General features: G+C 40.0%; 1 protein-coding gene across 7 annotated transcripts in view; it reads left to right on the forward strand.

Annotated features, from left to right (window-relative positions):
• The first annotated feature begins 8,595 nt into the window (after positions 1 to 8,595).
• Positions 8,596 to 19,323, forward strand: part of LOC117583861 (serine-rich adhesin for platelets) — a 41,302-nt gene continuing 30,574 nt past the window's right edge. Inside the window, exon 1 of one of the 7 annotated variants that reach the window (XM_034272482.1) lies at positions 8,596 to 9,626. The gene's annotated coding sequence lies outside the window, so the exon portion shown is untranslated. The remainder of the gene's footprint in view (positions 9,627 to 19,323) is intronic. The other 6 variants (XM_034272485.1, XM_034272488.1, XM_034272486.1 and 3 more) reach the window with 6 other exon arrangements.

The raw sequence follows: 19,323 nt of genomic DNA on the forward strand, positions 1-19,323 counted from the left end.
TTAATAACAAAAAGCATTTTACATTTTAAAGTTTGAGCATGTACAGAGTGCACAGCCAACTATTACTTCATAATATTTCGTTGAGCAATTCCAAATGTTTACGACTTTACGAGTCGATTCAATCGCCTTAAAGAACTGTCAAATCATGCAAATAAATGGTCCCCCCCATACCACACCCAAACACACTCCAAAGTACCCATGGGCTGCCCCAACTACAGCCGATTGACGCTGTTTGGAGAGTCGTGAGGCATTGCCTGCGTGATTTACACAAAGAAAACCCAACACAACATAAATAAATATTGAAAATCAATAAAAAGTGTTATTTCTTGTCTTGAATGCACATAGTAGTGGTGTTGAGAATTCTGAAGAGTTTGTCTACGCTCAGAGCATACAAAATAGTGGTTAATTAATTAATTAACTAATGAATCAAATCATAGATATTTATGTTCTTTTAATGCCCTTTTTGTGTCCAAACTTAATGAGATTGATTGGAAATAGTTATAGTTAAATATCCATTTGTATTCTATAACTTTCAGATAAAATTCCCATAACTTTTGGCTGTTTTTTCCTACAATTTCTTCAGTGCCTTAACATTCAAGGCTATCATTAATCTTACTCAGTTCACAACATTGTTCAAGTGCAGCGCTCAGTGCACAAATTAAAGGTTAAGTTAAGTCCATTTGACCAACACACAGGTTCGACGAGTATCTGTATCTGTTCTATGGACTCGTTCTGTTGACTCTCTGATTTATGGTTAGTTAACATTTGTCAGAGTCTCTGTCTTGGCCAAATATGGCCAAAACAAGGTAATTGGACATTAGGCAATCGAACAAGAAAATTTGACAAATAGATGCAAATAAATTAGAATTTAGCCAAGTTTGTCTGCGCCAGCACTCTCGATAGGATTCAGCCAGTTGGTAACAAGAGGCTTTAGTTAGTCGGCCGCCACAGTGGTGGCAAAAAGTGTGTTAACGAGAGGAATAAAAAAAAATCAAAATGTCTAAGTTAAAGTTAAAGGTTCCTCAGTGTTGGCCAAACGTTTCCATTTGATGTTTTGATGATTTTAAAGCTTTTCTGCTTGTTCTGTGCAAATTAACTTATTCCCACAACTGTATGCAGTCGTGACAGGCTTTTAGAGTAGGCGTCAATACCAAATTCTTGTCTTTAAACTTTCTCTCGTACACGTATGGGCTTCAACCACACAATGGCTCATTAAAGACACACGTCTCCAGTGCATCCATTGACAGAGACAAGATGTCAGCTGCAGTCGATCTGGAGCCTCTGACTCTGACTCTGACTCGTGGCACGACACAGTCCGTGGGCTGGGGCGTGCGATGATTGATGTGATGATGACACCAACAGCCACGTCTGGGATCTGGGGATCAGGCAAAAGGCGAAACCGTTACGAATCGGTATTAGCAATCAATCATCGCTGGCTGGCTGCCATATCGATACCCGATACGATACCGAGCGTTGGCAGCAGACCAGACGAATCGGTGCCAAGTCGTACAACATCGATTTGCCGTCCAAAACGATGCCCCAAAAAATTCTGATCTTTATGGACACTTTTACATCACAAAGAGAGCGATTCCCATTATGTTTGTGACAAATTCAAACATTTTGCTGTCCACTTTTTAGTGGGTGTTGCCCGAAATCTCCTTATATTTATTTTTATTTTCCTTGTTTTATTGAAGTTAATTTTTGCAATATACCGGTGAATGTTTATTTAACAGCTTTCCGACAAAAAGCCATAAACTTTGTATGGACACTCGTATGTTACGTTTTGATCAGCTTAAATGGGAAATTATTGATTAACTTTAAAGGTTTTATTGCTGGGATCACAAGCTGTTAGTGGTAATAAATTGTTCATTTAAGTGTTTATACAGGAACCTATAAATAATAAAGAAAATTAATTTAATGGAAGTAAATCCATCCATCCATCCATATATTTCTCTAACATTTTCTAAGCTTATTCCGATTGCAAGATCTTCTCAGCTTCAATTGCAGACAATTGTGTAATCCCGCTGACACCTCACACAGTACTGCACCCAAAAGTTAATTATGAGGAAAAACTCACGCAATGCATTTTGACATTTTGGCCAAAAAAGCTCCGTAATGTTAAGAGATTCGATACCAAAACAGATGCAAACGCAATCAATCATTAGCATCTTTTCAGAAATGAATTCTCCTCTTTTTATTGTTGTCATGACTTTTTTGTTTCTTTCGTTTCTACGGATGCCCACGCTATACCAAATGCTGCCATTATGTCTGGGGCATATAGAAAATTGAATTAAAACGTTGTGCAGTGCAGTGTGGTGTGTGTGCTTGAGTGTGGCACGCATACAATTAACACAAATGAATGAATAATTAAATGGGAGAAAGACTTAAGCGACGAACTTTGAGAGGAGTTTGAGTTCGAGGGAGCAGCCAGCATCAGTCAGTGAGTCAGTCAGTCAGTGAGTCAGTCAGTCAGTCAGAGAGCTTCCCACCAGCCCAAAATGTTAAATTACAAAAGAGCAAGCATTGCATGTAGTTTGCAGATTCGTTGAAGCTGCTGAAATGATGCCATCAGCGCAAACCAGAGACAACAATAGATTTAGACAGAGCAAAGAGACAGAGAGACTTCGGAAGATCTCTCTCTCCCTCTCCACTCGGGTGTGGGCTGCATACACTGAGGGTTTTAGAGACAATTGTCTCATAGAGTATAGGGTATTACCCAACCATCATGGGCACTCCCCAACCCTAGCTACCATCTCTCTGGCTGCAAGGGGAGTATCTCTCGTATTCATTGAGCTTAATGGGGCGCATAATTAACCAAATGTAGGTGAAACAGCCTCCAAGACTCGTGGCACAAATGAAGTGCGCAATTGTAACAGCTCTTGCCTCGGACCCACTCGCCCCATTGAGTAACCCAAAATAAAAGTGAGAGAGAGAGAGACAGAGACAGAAGAGACGCCCACTTTTGGCCCCTTCAGCTTTGACTTACAACTGCAATTAACAGTGTTTAATTATCCACAATGCCGTCTGGTGGGGTTACATTTAATATCGCCTTAAACACAACATTTCCACATCCTAATTGGATTATATAACAAGGCCTCAAAGTAGAGCGGGACATCAGAAAATGTACAAGGAAAGTGCTTACTATATGTTGAAGATACTACACTCGAATAGCTATTGATACCTACAACACTTAAATATTAAAAAGGAATCCATTATCATAAAGAAGTGCGACCATTACCAGTATCAGATCCTTGGTTTCCTGCCTCTTACCGTAGGCCATACCTAGTTCAATGATCTATTTCAGCATTTAGCTTATCGATTAGATCATAGAGCATGACAGAGCCAGGCTCTCCTTCTTTGTTTTTCCAACAAGAAACAAGAAATTCGCATTTACCCATTTAACAATTGAAGTATTTTTTCCTGACCATTTACGGAGGCCTAATGAATAACTGACTGCCGGCCTCACTAACGACTGACGACTGACTTGGACAGACTTTATGGCATGCTGTACTCTATAGTGTACAGTGTATGTGTAGTCGAGTAGCAGATGAAGAAACTTTGCTGGGCCCCCAATAAAAATGAGTTGAATAATTACACACAGAAGACAGATAATAAAAAAGTGCATAAATAAAATTGTAGATTGGTGTCTATGCTACTGCTGCCCACCGCTTCGAGCATACATCATTTGTACATCGTCAGGCAGTCTATGTCTTAAATGATCTGTCAGTCAGTCTCCGTACTCGATAACTTTTAGCAGAGTTTTTAACAAGACAACTGACACATATTTGCAACATTATTGGATATGTTAAAGCTATAAACAGGGGAGATAAAAGATTTATTCAAATTAAGAATGATGTGAAGGACATAATTTATGTTTAGTCTTCATTTATCCCTGCCAAAATCTATCAGGCAGCACAACTCGTGCTGTTTAGCGCATTTTCTTGCATTAAATTAAAAAATTCCATTGATTAATTGCTGACATGATAAATACGCTGCCTCTAAATGTGACACAAGTTGCGCGCCTCAAACTGCAGAGAAGAATAAAATTAAAAATTATAAAAACTACTCGTATGCGACAACAGTAATACCCACAATGGTAAGAACCACACAATGACAACGACAGGCCACAGGCACCACCACAACAATTTGTAATTAACACGCGTGGGGGCCACAGACACAGACTGAGACTGAGACGAGTCGAGCCAAAGGCTTGAACAATTTGAGATTCGAACTCGAATTGAAATTCAGTTTTGCCACATGGTCTAGTTGCCATATAAGGCACAGATCGATCCACTGGCAGCCCATACGAATTATGCACTCACACACAAAACTGTAAGGCCTTTTTACAATAATAGAAAATACTTTAAGTTACGTTAAAAACATTTTAATTCTAGTTTTATGTAATTATAGTTAATTTGGAAACACAATTAATGAACTTTGTTGCTGTTGCTATGAAACGCACTGTAGCTTGTATTTGTCGCATCCCCACAGAAACTTGAACTTGTCCAAAATCGTTTGACTGACTGATTTATATGAATTTTATTTATAGAATTTCTTTAGAATCGAACAGAGCAGAACAGAACCAAACACCGATTTACATGGCATGTAAATTGGCTGTGTCCGTGTTGGGCATTTGCCATTTATTTAATTATTTATTTATAATTAAAATGTTTGAATTCAGACATCTACTCGTATGTTGTCTTGGCCATTTCGGTTGGTCAGCAGGAAGCCAATTTGCCTGCCTCTATAAGGCCTAAACTATTTGACTTTGCTCGATGGTAGCAGCATCTCTGCACGTCTCTTGAGATTTGTATCGTTCTTTTCAGCTTTGGTAGGAAATCCATAGGAATGTCATACAGCCACAATTTCAATTAATTAAGTGGTCGAAAGATAGACTCACAGGACCGGAAGGAAGCTCTTCGCTTGGAATTTGTGGTGTTGGCGAACAACTTTTAGTTTCACTTAGGTGGGGGAACCAGAAAGCAATCTTTTAAATACAGAAATAATATATGAGGACCCTTGTTTAACAAACTCTACATTTTTTGTACCATTTAGTCTCTATTTTTTAAAGAATCGTCAGTGGCACTCTTGTCTGTCACTCAATCAGACACTGCGCTTGCCTGCTCTGCTTGTCTAGCCTGTTTTGGGTGCACCATTTAATAGTTTTGGGCTGCAACATGTAATAGTAGCTCTTTAAAAGGTTGAAAGCCCAAGCGGGTCTCAAATTGGGTCAGCAAAGTGTTATGTGTGCAACAAAGTATTTGCTTATAAAGCATGTGAGCTGCAACAGCTTTGGCGCCGGCCTGCTGGCTGGCTGTGGCATGCCACACAGCCATGCATCAGGTCTGGAGATGCACATTGATTAGCTTGGTTCAGAGTTTAAGGGGTTAAGCGTGAGTTAAACCAAACCACTTGACAGCCAATTTTTTGGCAAATAATCTTTTGCCACAATATCGCTCAATTTGCGAACATGAAAATATTTGTAGGTTCTCGATGTTTTACACCTCTACTGCTCCACTTTTAGGACCCATATAGCGTATTATATAACAATGGGTCTGCATTGTATCCCCAGCTACAAAAGCTCGGTTAAAGCTAGAGCGTGGCCAAAGCGAATGGTTTCTTTGCGATGTCTAATTAAATATTCAAAACATTGTCCCACCATAAATGTCTCATAAATACACGATCTTCTTTTATTTGCTTTGACAAAAAGGGCACGTACCTTGAGCAAATGTTGTCCATGCAGACATAAATCAATCATAAACTCGAATTTGACATGAAACACTTGTGCCAAATGGTGCAAACAGCTCAATACTGGAAACACCCCGTCGTGTATTTGTAGATGTGAATCCCAGAGACATCCCCATAATTGTTTCATATGCATTTAATTTATTTCATACAAACTTTTGATTGCGAACAAAGGCTAATATTTCAATTAATTAATCTTTGGCTGGACCATCTTTGTCGAGAGGCGTCACCGGAAGCCACGAGCTTCAGCAGTTGAACCTTTGCTCATTACCAGGGCGTGTCTCTATAACCGACATCAAATGAGAAGAAAATAAATATGTTTGCTTTTCGTTTTGCTTTGCGGCTAATTAAACATTTTTCTGTGTGTTTCTATACCCATTAAAGAGGGTATTGTGGGATTGTACTACATTTGGCAACGAATTAGATTAGATGAATTATTCCATAAAATATAATTTGGTCAACTTGTGCATCAAGATATTCTACGCCTTCTATATTATTTTTATTATACTCTCTCTTGAGTAGTTTCCCATTGCTTTTCAAGGGTATTTGAAGCTTCGATCTGCATCTTCTCACTCATTATTTGTAGTCTTTTTGTGTGTGTCCAACAATTAGTCGAGCATGCACCCTCTGGTAAAATTCAGGAAGATTGTCAAAACACGTACAACAATTTGTTGAGGAAGCGCACCAAAGCAAACATACGAAAATATTTGTTTTTTGGTCTTTTCGGTTATATTTAAATATTTTTGTGATGTTTTTTTGGCACGTGGACCAAGTGATGGTGAGTGATAGATATATGTAGTCACGCCCATTTGGTGCCCATTAGTTGATGCATTAACGTGTGACGTTTCCTCATTTATTTTGGGTACTTTGCCCGCTTGAAATGTTATTGACTTTTCAACTTTTTGGCTAAAAAATGGTCCTTTGTTTTGAAGTAATTTAAAAATATAATTTTAAAATAGTAAAATGGGAAATTTAAACGAATAGAAACCTAAGAGCTAGTTATGTTTCATTCAATGTTCGGAACTTCCTGAAGTGAATTAAATGAAGTTGCTTTTTATTAAGTAAAACTCCTAAAACCACCAATGAGAATGATCATCAAACAGAATTAGGGCAATTAATTCAATGCAATTTGTTGGGCTGCCACTAGCCACAAGCAGCAACAATTTGTGGCATAACTTTCAAATGCGATTTGTTCCAAAATTTGTATACAGCCACAGACAGAGAAAGAGAGAGATATCGAGAGAGGGAGAGGGGAACGTCATGACAACATTTGGACATAGTCCCAATGCCTGCAACGAATCCCAAAAAAAAGGCTCCCAAATCGAAATCCAAATCCAATTTCAATTGCATTGCGAATGCGGCAGCCGAAGCCACGTTTTTGAACCCGCAGACCCCGAAAGGGTCAAGTGGCGCGTGTAGCGAAAGCCAGGGCTAAGCCTCAGGGCAGTGAACCAAACCGAAGTCTTGGCCAAGTTTCTGTTTCAGCTTATAGCTGAGCTAAGTTGAGCTGCCACCCACTGAAGGGCTTTTAGCCTTAGCCAGTCGTAGTAGTCGTCGTCGGAGGCTGATACTTCGAGCTGCTGGAGAACTGATCTGAGGCGTTCGATCTTCATGCCCGAGTGCGTGGAGAGACCTTACTTGTGCCTGCCTGAACTTGACATGCATATTGTCTCCCTCTCCCTCTCTCTCTCTCTCTTGCCACATGTGGTGCCTTGTGCTGTGTGCGTGTTTGCCGCGAGTGTTGGTTGGAGGTAGGGTTGTCAGCCCCAGCCCCAGAACCCCAGCCCCAACCCCAGCCTCCCCAGTAATCAGTCTAGACTTCATTGGGCTCGTCCCACGTTCAGCATTGAGCGAATATTATTTTGTTTTTTTTGTGTGTTGACTGGTTGTTCTAATTAATGGCTTAATTTGTTCACAGCTGAGAGGCACACCACACACACATGGCCGTAGGTCATAAATGTTTTTATTAGTCAAAGCCAAAGTCACAGAGTGTTGCGCTCGAAATTATATTTAATAATGCCAAAAATTAAGTACAAGACTTATAACGTTTGTTTCAATGGCAATCACGTTGGGACGTTAACTGGCTTTACGTTACGCTCTTTTGTGGCGCGTTAGCTGCGCTTGCGTTACGCTACAAATGCCGGTTTTTTTGGAGCCAACAAAACGCCGGCCAAAAGAGAGCGGCGCTCCGAAAGAGAGCGATCTCAATAGGGTTGTCAAGATGTCTCAATAAATGCACAGATAGCTGAAAGAGTAAGCAGCTTGGAGACAATTTACTGAACTTAAGTTTTGCATTTTTTGTTTTAAATATATTTTAAGGTGCAGTTAAATTGCATATAAAAGACATGGGAATGACTTCATTTATAAGCATTTACAGGCATAGAAATGTCCACAATTGTTATTAAAACTTTTATTGTGCAGCTCCTTTTAAAGCGAGAGACAATAAATCAACATTTATTACAATGCCTTAAAACATTGTATGTGGGTATGGTTATCATTGTACTTGGCTATAATAATAAATTCATTTATCTGAAACAAAGAGCGAACGGAACCCCCAGCTAGATTCTCTTTTAACTTTAAGCTCTTAAGGCATAACTTTGTGGCTCTCGCACACTCTTTCTCTCTCTCTCTCTCTCTCTGTGTCATTTGCTTGCTGGCTCTCTAGCGCTGACATCATCCCAGACACAGACTCAAAGCCGGAGCCAAAGCCAGACTCAGACTCAGACACAGACACAGACCAAGCTAAAGGTAGAGCCAGGTGTCAGACGGCGGCTTATTTAATGCACGGCCACAGCTCGAAACTCTTTTAGTATAGCGTTGGCGTGCGAGACAAACGGTTCGGTTCTCCCAAGCAAAAAGTAAACTACCACACACCAAAACGAGTTCGTCTAAAAGAATATATTTGTACATACTGTGTATATATGTACAGATGTGTCTGTGTTTATACGCGAGTAGATACAATATTAAAACACATTAAAAAACAAAAGCATAAAAAGGGGAACACAACACAAAAACAAGAGTAAACATTAAACAATTGTAGATTGTTGTGACTGATGTCTGAGAGCCCCCCGGACCAACCGACGCGAATTCAAGTGAAGCCAAGCGTTGAGTGTGAAATGCAAAACGGAGGCAACTCAAGACCCCTCCAGGCAGCCAGGCAGCCAGGCAGCTAGGCAGGCAGGCAGGCACGGCGGCACTCATTTTAGTCGGTCTCAGAGACTAAGCAGCAAAAGTTCCGAATTAGATCCAAAACAATTGCAAAGAAAGTGAAAGATCAGAGACAAGACACCGAGAGACACTGAAAAAGAAAATAAAATAAAAGGCCCAAACCCAAGAAAAGGGAAAGGTTACAATACTCAGTCTTAGACTCGTGTTGCATGCTCTCTCAAGTGCAACGTAACGCAGAGGCTTTCAGGCAACAGCTGTTGGCTGGCCTGCTACATCGCCCACTTGCCCACACAGCACAGTACAGGGAAAAAAGTCATTGAAATGTATAATAAAATATTTTCAATAATTTTTTTCCATTGCTTAGCTGACTACGCGTTTTTTCTTTTTTGAGATCGAAGCCAAATTAAACAACAACAAAACTCCCCTGTACCACGCGTTTTGTCGAATATTGCCATTGATTCATTGAGCCCCTTGTCTGTGTCGCTGAATGCGTGTGTGAGTGCTGGTGAATACATTCAAAAAAGCAGCCAAGCGACATTGATGTTGCCTTCTGTTGCTGCTGCTGCTGCTGCTGCTGCCGTACGCTTTTTGCATCGGACCAGAATATAATGAAATAAAGTTAAATAAAATATAAGCTGAAACGCCTTCAGTGGACGGACACTGGGACCCATGCTAAAAAGAGATATCAACACGCTCCACTAAAGCGCGGACAGGTACGGTGCAATTCGTCTTTTTTTGATTTATTTAAGCACACATTTTGTTTGTCAGCATCGAGCAATAAATTATTGTCTATTACTTTACGTATAGCCATTGTAACTGGCATGGAAATTGTCGCTGATTGGAGATTGGATTTTTTCTAGGGAAGAAATCAACACGAAAAATTGGTTTATAATATCAGAAAAAAAAACTGAAATTAAAACTAAAACTAAAGTTAATTTAACGAGACTCGAGATGCAATAAATTTGGCATCAAATTATGGCTGAGTGTGCCGCTAATTAGCTGTTCGAGGTCTCAGATCAGTAGCTAACAAATATCAAACATTTTAACAGAAGTTTCTGGTTAAAGTAAACGTAAGCAATCGTTTTAGTTATTACAAATAGGGATTACAGAGGTCATTGACTACCGCAGATTATGTATATCTTGAAAATGATCTGTATAATCTGTAGAATTGGCCCGCACAACAGAGAAAGAATTACATTCTCTTTTATCTGGCTGAAACCTTTTCCCATCATTCTCATAATTGTGATTCGCAAAAACCCCATTTCTCTTTGCTCCATTTTATAGTCAATAACAATGGAAAAGAATATTTTCTTTGTCTGACTCCTCAAGCTGTTTCTCTCAGTTAATTATTTGGATCTTCATATTATTCAGAGTGATATGAACTATTCCATCACAGCGCTCATTAGGGCCTATATTTCTTTGGTTAAACAAAAACCCAACACGATTCCATGAATCATTAATAAAAGGTTCAATGATTCTAGTGCCAGATCACATCGCAGATTGCCCATTAGTCATCAGAATGTCCAGACACCAGACCACAGATCACAAACCAGGTCCAGTCTTACACTCCATATGCGGATAGTTGTCTCCATATTTTTATTTGTTACTTCCTTTTAGAACTGAATTCCAATAAAATTTCCCCGGAGGAAGTATCTAGGCTCCACTCTGATTTATGTCTATATCGAATTATTTGATTGCGAGGCCCACAAATGTCGCATTAGAGGCTCAGTAGCATGCATTAGCGAAAATTACCATTTGGAGCTGAAAAGGTGTTGGCCCCAATTGTCACCTCCGAAAGATATTGAAACGAACACAAACTGGGCGCGGAACTCAAATCTTATGGCATATTGCATTACCACGTCTCGTCAAACAAAAAAACTCAGCGATAATACTTGATTTCTTTACATATATATTGGTTATACTTATATATACTCGTACATATATATTTATGGGCACGCGCCTGCCTTTTTGTCAGCCTCTATCGGTGTGCAGCTGAATGTCAGAGAGATAGAACTTGTGGCACGGCACGGCATGGCATGGCATGGCATGGCTGCAACCGTAGGTTGACATTAAACCCATTTCAACACCACAGCGAGATACTTTTTAATTACGCTGATGGTTGGTTTCCCCTCTGCGTAAACACCAGGAATATGCTGGAGCTTTTTTATGCCTCAAGGATTATCGAAAAGATAAAATACATAAAAGAAATTCCATTCATTTTTGAAATATTCACTCTCTCATTTTGTATGCCAAAATCGCATCAGACACTTCATTTTGCACACCCTTTTTATCCCCAAAAAATGTTTTAATGTTGACCAAAATTATATTTTTGCTGGAATTTTGTTTTGTATTCTCACACGATTTTTTTATAATGATATTTTTGCACTTTATTTTGTGCACAATTGAAATTTATTTCTATTATTGAGTCAAAATATTTGTGTGTTGTCTGGACAGGGAGAACGAATCCATACCATGCCGAAAACGTTTCAAAGTCATAATTTTTAGCTTTGCCTTTTATGGCTGATGGTAAAATAAAACAAAAACTGAAAAAGCATAATTCTTTATAATTCATTTTGCTAGGCAGCCAAGCCGAAGCTCTTCCAATGAACTCTGGCCAGGCCATTTGCAATTTGTTTGCATTTCGAAACGCAAAAACAAAATATTTATCATTTGGCATTAAGTTTTTGGGGACTGAACAGGATGTCGGACTGTGATTAATAGAATAAGTGGTTGTCGGGTAGCAATTTCTAGGCTGGGCCAAGGCTACGATGAGCTCAACCCAAAGGCTTCTCTTCTCCAGCGAATTTTAGCCGAAGGTTAACTGATTGGCAGACATCCCACTGGTATTCGGTATTTAAATAATATTCAAGTGTTATCTGGTTTCGGTCCTTTCATTTTTCATCATTCAGCAGGCCTAATTAAACCATAAACACCTCAGAACATGCTACCATACTTAACAAAACACCCCACACAGTGTGGTGCCCGTGTGGTGCTGTTGATGGCTGTGACCCACCCATCATCAGCACAACTGCCAAACGACCCACACGAGCCGTACCGAGCCAAGCAGCCTTTTTCTTGTTTTATTTTTAATTTTTTTGTTTGTGCCAAGACAATGCCAAAATCAAAGAGCAGCCAAAAAGTGCAGCAAACAAACACCTCCACAAAAAACAGAAACCACACAGATACTAAAATGGAGTCGGAGTCGGAGTCGGATACGGAGACGGTGTCGGATGGTGGATGGTGGGCCCAACCTATAGACATGTTTAATCAATTTAAATTACCTTCAATTAGGCTCTTTGTTCGGTCGCATTGCGAAAAGTCTTTGACTCGGAGAGCAGAGCTGCATGCAGATATGCAAATGAGGAAAAATTCCACTAATTTGTTCAAGAGATTCCTCAACACTAAAATGAATGCATCTGCATATCAGCCACTTAAAGAGTTGGCCAATGCTGGCAATTAAACATTCAATGGCTTCATTCGATATGCACAATGGCCAAAGACTGCAGGGAGTAACTGTGCTGTGCTGTGACTGTAACTTTGACTGTGACTGTGGTGGGTGTTGGCGTTGTTTTGGGTTTATACAAAATGTAAATTTCATTTTGAGTCATAAAATAATTTGTGAGAGAATCTAGTTTATCTGTGGGGCAGGGCGCCACGCCACGGATATGTCAATACAATTTATTGAAAGCTTTTGAGTGATATTTTGATGGCTCTTTAATCAGATCATAAAATAATACAATCCGACAAATCTTTACATTTGCCGATTACATTTTATTCCGTCATCGAGGGGCGTATTAAAATGTAATAAATTGCGTTTATTACTTGTAGACGCTTGATGCGATGAATCATCGAATAGATTATACGCTGTGTCTGATCAAAAGTTCATTGAATGCCAGATTAAAGTTGTATTTTCTCAGCTTGACTAAAGCCCCATCAGAGTTAGAGGTTCTTCATCTTAAAATCCTCTTAAACAAAGCCATAAAACATGTTGGTTTCTCTTGCAAATCAAATTCGAATGACTTAGCACACAAACTTGATCGAGAAACTGCAGAAACATTGCCATTGCCATTGCCATTGAATGCATATAATTAATCTCTTTATCCTGGCAAAAAACGGTGAAAGTGTTTGCATATCAAAATGTCGGCACTCGTCAGCTGTCAGCCGAAGAGTGTGCCCCCATCCCAGTGTTTCAATTTAAATGAGCTATCAAATCCAGGCACCCCAAACAACCACTGTGTCTGTGTCATTGAACCAACAAATCAAAGCCGCTTACCGAAAGTCACACAAAAACTTATAGTTTACGGTCGTCCGACCACGATCGCGCGGTGCTCAGGATTGATGACAACTCTGGCAATGCCAAATGACAATTATCAACGCGACGCGGCGGCGTGTCATAAAAAAAAGAGCAAATATAAAATGCCACACAAACTTCAACTAAAAACCAGAAACCCAAAGCCAAATGACAGCAAACAAAAAGCACAAAATGTGTTTATTGACGTCATTCCATGAAGCCAACCAACAGGCAACAAAATAAAAAAATCTGTTAATGTGGAGAAAATCCAGGCATAGAGGACCTGAGGGAAAGACAACCGCCTGCCAAAGTCCAACTGGCAACTGGCAACTGCCATCCGCCATCCGCTGCCACCCGCTGGGCCGTAACCAAAGCAAAGGCCTATGCCAAAAAGTTACTTGCGAATTGTAATAATTGCTAACAATTACAATGGCAATAAAGAGAGCTGCAAAAAATTAAAGCAACAGATCATACACCATGTCGATACCCTGTGAAGAATTTTGCCATAGAGAAAAGAAAGGTAGAAAAAATGGAATCTAAAAATAAATAATAATAAAAAACTATAAATTACAGTGAGAACTATTCGATGCATCTACGCAAATTCCTTTGCTTGTTACTTGTTCTGTTCCATTACTACTCCATTTACCCCTCGTATACCCTATAAAAATCACTCATTGCATGCCATTTCTCGGACATCAAACTCTGGCCATTGTCTTGTCTGAGATTTTGCTTTGGTTTTGGGGAACAGACTGATCAGGGGCTAACTTCTGCTGCTGCTGCCTATCATATGTACGAGTTTACCGCGAACGAATGGGTGCATGGAAGCCGTATGAAATCTCATTAGCAGCTAAGGGTTCAGTTCAGTTCAGTCCTGACTCCTGTCGCCTGTCCTCTGTCTCTGTTTTTGCAGCTTGCATAAATTATGTTCACGAAATTCGGCTGTTCTGCGGCAAAGGGGAAGTCACCTTTGGCTCTCGTCTTTCGCTCTTTTTTTTGTATTTTTTTGGGGCCTGGGCTTAAGTATGCTGCTGCCAATTACGAGCATGAAGGTCTTTGACTGCGCAATTTCAGACCGCCCCGCCAACTACAAAAAAAAAGCCTAGAAAATTTGTAACATTTTCTGTTGTTGTTGTTGTTGTTGTTGAGGTCTTGGTTTTAGTTGGTATTCGGTATTCCTCTTTATGACTCGTTTTTCATGGTTTTAATTTGTTTCTTCGCTGCTTATCCCATGGGGGGAGGCGAGCAATTATTTTATATATATTTTATTTCATATTTTTTCCACGCCAATATTTTGTGAATGTTTTTCACGCTCTTGAGTTGATTGGCTTGCAAAATGTTTTGTGCAATGGCAATGAAAATTGTTGTACAATGTGAAACAGATACTTATAAACGGGATTTTATTTGTCTCTCAAATGCAAATCAAAACGATAGCCAAGGCCCGTCGCAATAGTCGCAGTAATGGGATCGCTTTGTTTTTCATTTCCACATGATTTCCATTATATTTTTTCTCACACATTTTTCCACTTGCACTTTCTGCCATCGGTTCGTGTAAATTGATGGCCAGTAGCTACTGTATTTTTTTTCAATTAACTTCGATTGGTCCGCCGCTGGCAATTAACTTTTACACGATTTCTAAAATGAAAACACTGCCTCTCTGCCTGTAGATATCAGGCGCTTTTCCACCTGCTAACCCACATCCAGTCGGCCATCGTTCAGCAATGACTGTTCAATTAATTACCTTTTTTTGTTGCTAACAATCAATGTTTTAATTAGCCATAAGCACTGTGCATAAATCAGCAAGAATAGTGTCCAAGTCCCATCCGTTTGTTGGCTTCTAGCAAATGTTATTATTTGCCAAACTCTATGATTAATTGGGCACTGAAACTAAAAATGGGCACTAAAAACTAACAAATTGCATGCAGCACGCGCAGCATTAAAGAATCAAATATAATTTATCGTTGGCATGCATTCGGCATTAAAAGAAAATTTAATTAACATTATGTGAGAATGCCACAAAGACTTAAGCAAGAGATGAAGATAAAAATTAAATGAAAGATGGAAAAAATCCTTTATAATTTGTATTTATTCTTAGATTTATTGATAACTTTAAATGGTAGAACAAGAAGCAGCTCTGCATTAAAGAGAATTCTTCATAATGCCTAAAATATTTTCATTAAATTTACCTCTTCCTGTTCATTTTGGCCTAGACCCATTAACCACAACCATTTAAACTTGACCTTAACATTTATTTAAGTGAAATCAATTTTCTGCTGCTGCTGTAACAGGAAAACGCCCAGCATTTCAGTGCGTTTATTTTGTATTATTTTTGGAGCGCTGTCTTGAGCGTTTTTTGATAGCTAAATTTCCTCAGAAGTGGTTTACTTTTGGCCAAGTTAGAAAAGGTTCAAGTTGAAACATAATAATGTGGGCTAATTGGGGGGCGAATTATATAACAGTGTTTATATGGCGCGATATGTAAATTTGTGTCGGTTGTGTCGGGCTGACCTAGAATTAAAGACAGAAATGGCTTTTGTTTGCCCGACTATTGAGGTGCGATAACTGGGTGAGGAAATAAACAATTTTGAAATTTTCGGTTTATTTGCTGTGGCGCTGGCCTTGAAAATTAATTGAGTTTTTTTTTTTGCAGCTGGAGGGAATACTATGAGCAACTCTCTATCTCTCTATCCATAATATTATTTATGACTCTATTTAGTCGGGGGCAGGGCTGCACAGCAGCAGGTGGGTGATGCGGGATTGGCTTTTACTGCTTTAATACGGCTTTTACTGCAGTTTGTTGTTTTCTTTGGTTACTCAATAACCAAATGCGGAACTACAAAATATATGTTTTCAAATAGATAAAATATCTTGTGGCACACAGACACACAGCCACACAATTTCAACGATAATTTCCTTAAACTTTTTCAACTTTATTCTCTGTATTGCTGTGCGGCTTTCACTTTTCCGTTTCGCTGCTCACTTTTCCTTAACAACTTACTTTTGTATCGATTATTGATTATTGCTCTCATTTTGTGTCTATATTTTTACTGGTCTGACTCGGCGGCTCTTCGGCTCTGTGGCTCTTCGGCTCTTTTGCTCTGTTGAAATGAAAAGTTTTCGCTCTGCTCTGCCATTTGTCATAATTATTTTCAGCGCTTTATGATTTAATTGTTTAAAAGAAACAACACACAACCGCGGGGGGTCGTCGCTGCCTCTGTCTCCATAGACTGCAGAGAGTGAACATTTTGAAAGTCATTAAGTTGGGGCTCGAAATATCGGTTATGCCTGCGCTCTACTTAGACCCCAATGCGCTGTGTGATTGAGTGTTATTTCAGGTAATAAATCGACCAAAGCGAAAGCCCCAATCAAAGATATCAATTTTCTATGGGAAAGGTTTCGCAAATTGGGTGTCAAGCAGTAGTAGAGATTTCCAGATAGGGTTTTCGTTGCCAAAGTGTACAAATTCCATGTTTAAATTTGCATTTATAGTTGTCTTACCAGAATAAAATCTTTTGTAGGATTTTTTATCCCCTTAAATTCAATAAGTACTCCCAAAAACATTGATTGCTGTCCAACATGCAGTTAAAAGTCCCCAGTCATCGACAGTTGCCATATTTGCATTCGGACTGGGTCTGGTGCCCCACAATTGTTGCGGCAACCATCTCATTATGTTGCGAATGGAGTCGGAAAATCCGAAAGTATTACTTTGAACGCATTGGCAATGACTAAGCCCTCACGCTGACTGCCGTCCGTGTTAATCAGCAATTTAGAATATTTTGTTCCCTCTCCCAACACACACAAAAGGTCCAAGGCATGAAGGAGGAGGCGGAGGTTTCGCACAAATTTCATTTCCTGTTTCTTGGACATTTTGTTGGTTTTGTTACTGGCACAGCTGTTGGTACAATCCCCGTTCCGCCCCCCTTTGCAGATGTTAAGGTTGTTATTGCATTGCATTGCATTTATCATGTAACTCACACAAAGACGGACAGATTGAGCGCGACTCGCGTACGGGTGGGAGAGGAATGGAGTCGAGTGGAGTGGAGGCCCTTAGGAGGCCCGGCAAACAAGCTGCTGCTGCTGCTGCTGCATTGATTTCCTTTCTGCTATCTTGACAGCATTAACTTTGAGGCATACTCGTACAGCATAGAGCAGGACAGGAGGTAGGGGCTCTGGGGGCTCTGGTGGGGTTTGGGGCAACACTTCGACAGAGACAAACGAAATAAATGCGCGATCGGGCGATAAACTATTTTTAAAGACAGCCACCAAAGGAACAGCAGCAAAAAGCAACAAATAAAGGAAAAATCATTGGAAATGATAGAGCTAAGAGTTTGGACATAAAAATGCCCTGTAGGTGGGCAGCAAGGCTATCTTTGAGGCTGTTCATTTTAAATATATTAAGGAACAAATTAGAGAAAACTTTGAGCTTTAAATTTGTTCAAATTTGTAAGTATGATTTCTTCTTGGACTTTCTACATTTCTTCCTTTAGTTCCGGTTAGCCTCAAAACCGATATACCCATCGTTATCGCTTGAATACAATGGGCATTCCAAAAGACACCTTGAAATGATTTCTCACACAGCGAGACAGAGACGGACAGAGCTGGAGCTGTAGCTGTAGCTGGAGAGTTTAGGCCCTAACAAGCTGCAGCACTTAGGATGCTGGATGCTCCATGGCTGTTCTATAGAATCTGCCTTTGCAGCGATTCTTAGCGGATGCGCGAGGAGGAGGGATCCCGGTCCTCCCGGTTCTGGTCGTAGTCCCAATGGCTGTTTGTTTAAGGCCTTGGTTAGCTCTAAAAGGAGCTGCGCAGCTTATTTCCTGCTGTTGCTGTTGCTGTTGGCTGTTCTAAGCAGACTGAAGGCAGGAGGCATCCTTTTGTCTTCTGGCCAAAAGGCTGGAGAGCTTGTTAGTTAGACTTTAGCTGCTGGCTGCTTCTGCTGTCTGTTTTCTGCCATTTCAAGTTTGTCGCGTTGTACGTACCACATCGTAGTTGTGTAGTATTGACCATTTTTAGCCTTTTAAGTACACTTTGGTCATTGTTAAGTACTTTTGCGTGTCAGGGGCGCATTCGACTCCTCTTTGGTCTTTGGTTCTGACTCTTTTGCTGTTGTTCTGCAGCGCTGCGGCTCTGTGGCTGCCTTTGGGGGCACATGTTTTACTTGGTTATTTATGGGCAAAGTGTCAGCGCTAATCAAATGGCTGAATCACAATCTATTTGGTATGTGTCTTGCATTGCATTGTCTGCCGTTGTACGTATTGGTCCACAAAAGGTCGAAGAACCACAAAATTCTATCAAATAAGAACCATCATATCACAGCCACAGAACCTAGACAGATTTGTATCTGTAAAAAGCGTTAAAGACGTGCAATTTCCGAGTATTGTTTATGTGTAATTTTTTGACCAGTTGCCAGTTCCTTGTTATGGTTTTTTCCGCCAGTTGTGGGACCCCCAGACAGCAAACCATAAACTGCAGTTTTATGGCCAGAGCGTGTGGCAACCCATGCCGAATGATCCAAATGACGCAATATGGCGACATTTACAAAATGGAATAAAAAATAAACCTTATTCGTTTGATCTTTCTGCACACGTGTGTGCCCCGAAAACCAAAAATTTGTCATCGCCCACGCCAGAAGGGATTAACAATAGAACTCTTTGGAAATCTGATCTTAAGCTTTCGTTCAATGACTGACATCCATCAGAATCACATCAGACATTACGGGGAACTCTGTCCAGCCACAGCCTAACCTTACTCAAATCGCAGAGATCCCACAAACCGATGGCACAGCGCCACAACACACACTCACAAACGTGTTCTGCGGGTCAACGCTTCATGACTTAACGGAGAATTTGCAAAGAGAGAAAAAAAACACACAGAGTGCGGACAATCAATATGGAAATTAGCCAAAAGAAAGAAAAGTAGAGAATGAAATCGCAGCTAGCCATTGAACCGGCTTAATGATCTAATAAGTCGAGAGCTGCTCATGGTGGTCTGTGCAGAAGATTACAAATTGAATAAAAGCCGGAACCAATTTACTTATCTGCGGAGATAATTTAATTGGATTGAGAAAGTTCAAGGAAGAATCGATGCAACGGAAAGCTAATTCATTGAAATAGCCAGAAAGT

This window comes from Drosophila guanche, unplaced genomic scaffold (assembly GCF_900245975.1).
Source record: "Drosophila guanche unplaced genomic scaffold, DGUA_6, whole genome shotgun sequence".
In the NCBI taxonomy this organism is placed as follows: Eukaryota; Metazoa; Arthropoda; class Insecta; order Diptera; family Drosophilidae; genus Drosophila; species Drosophila guanche.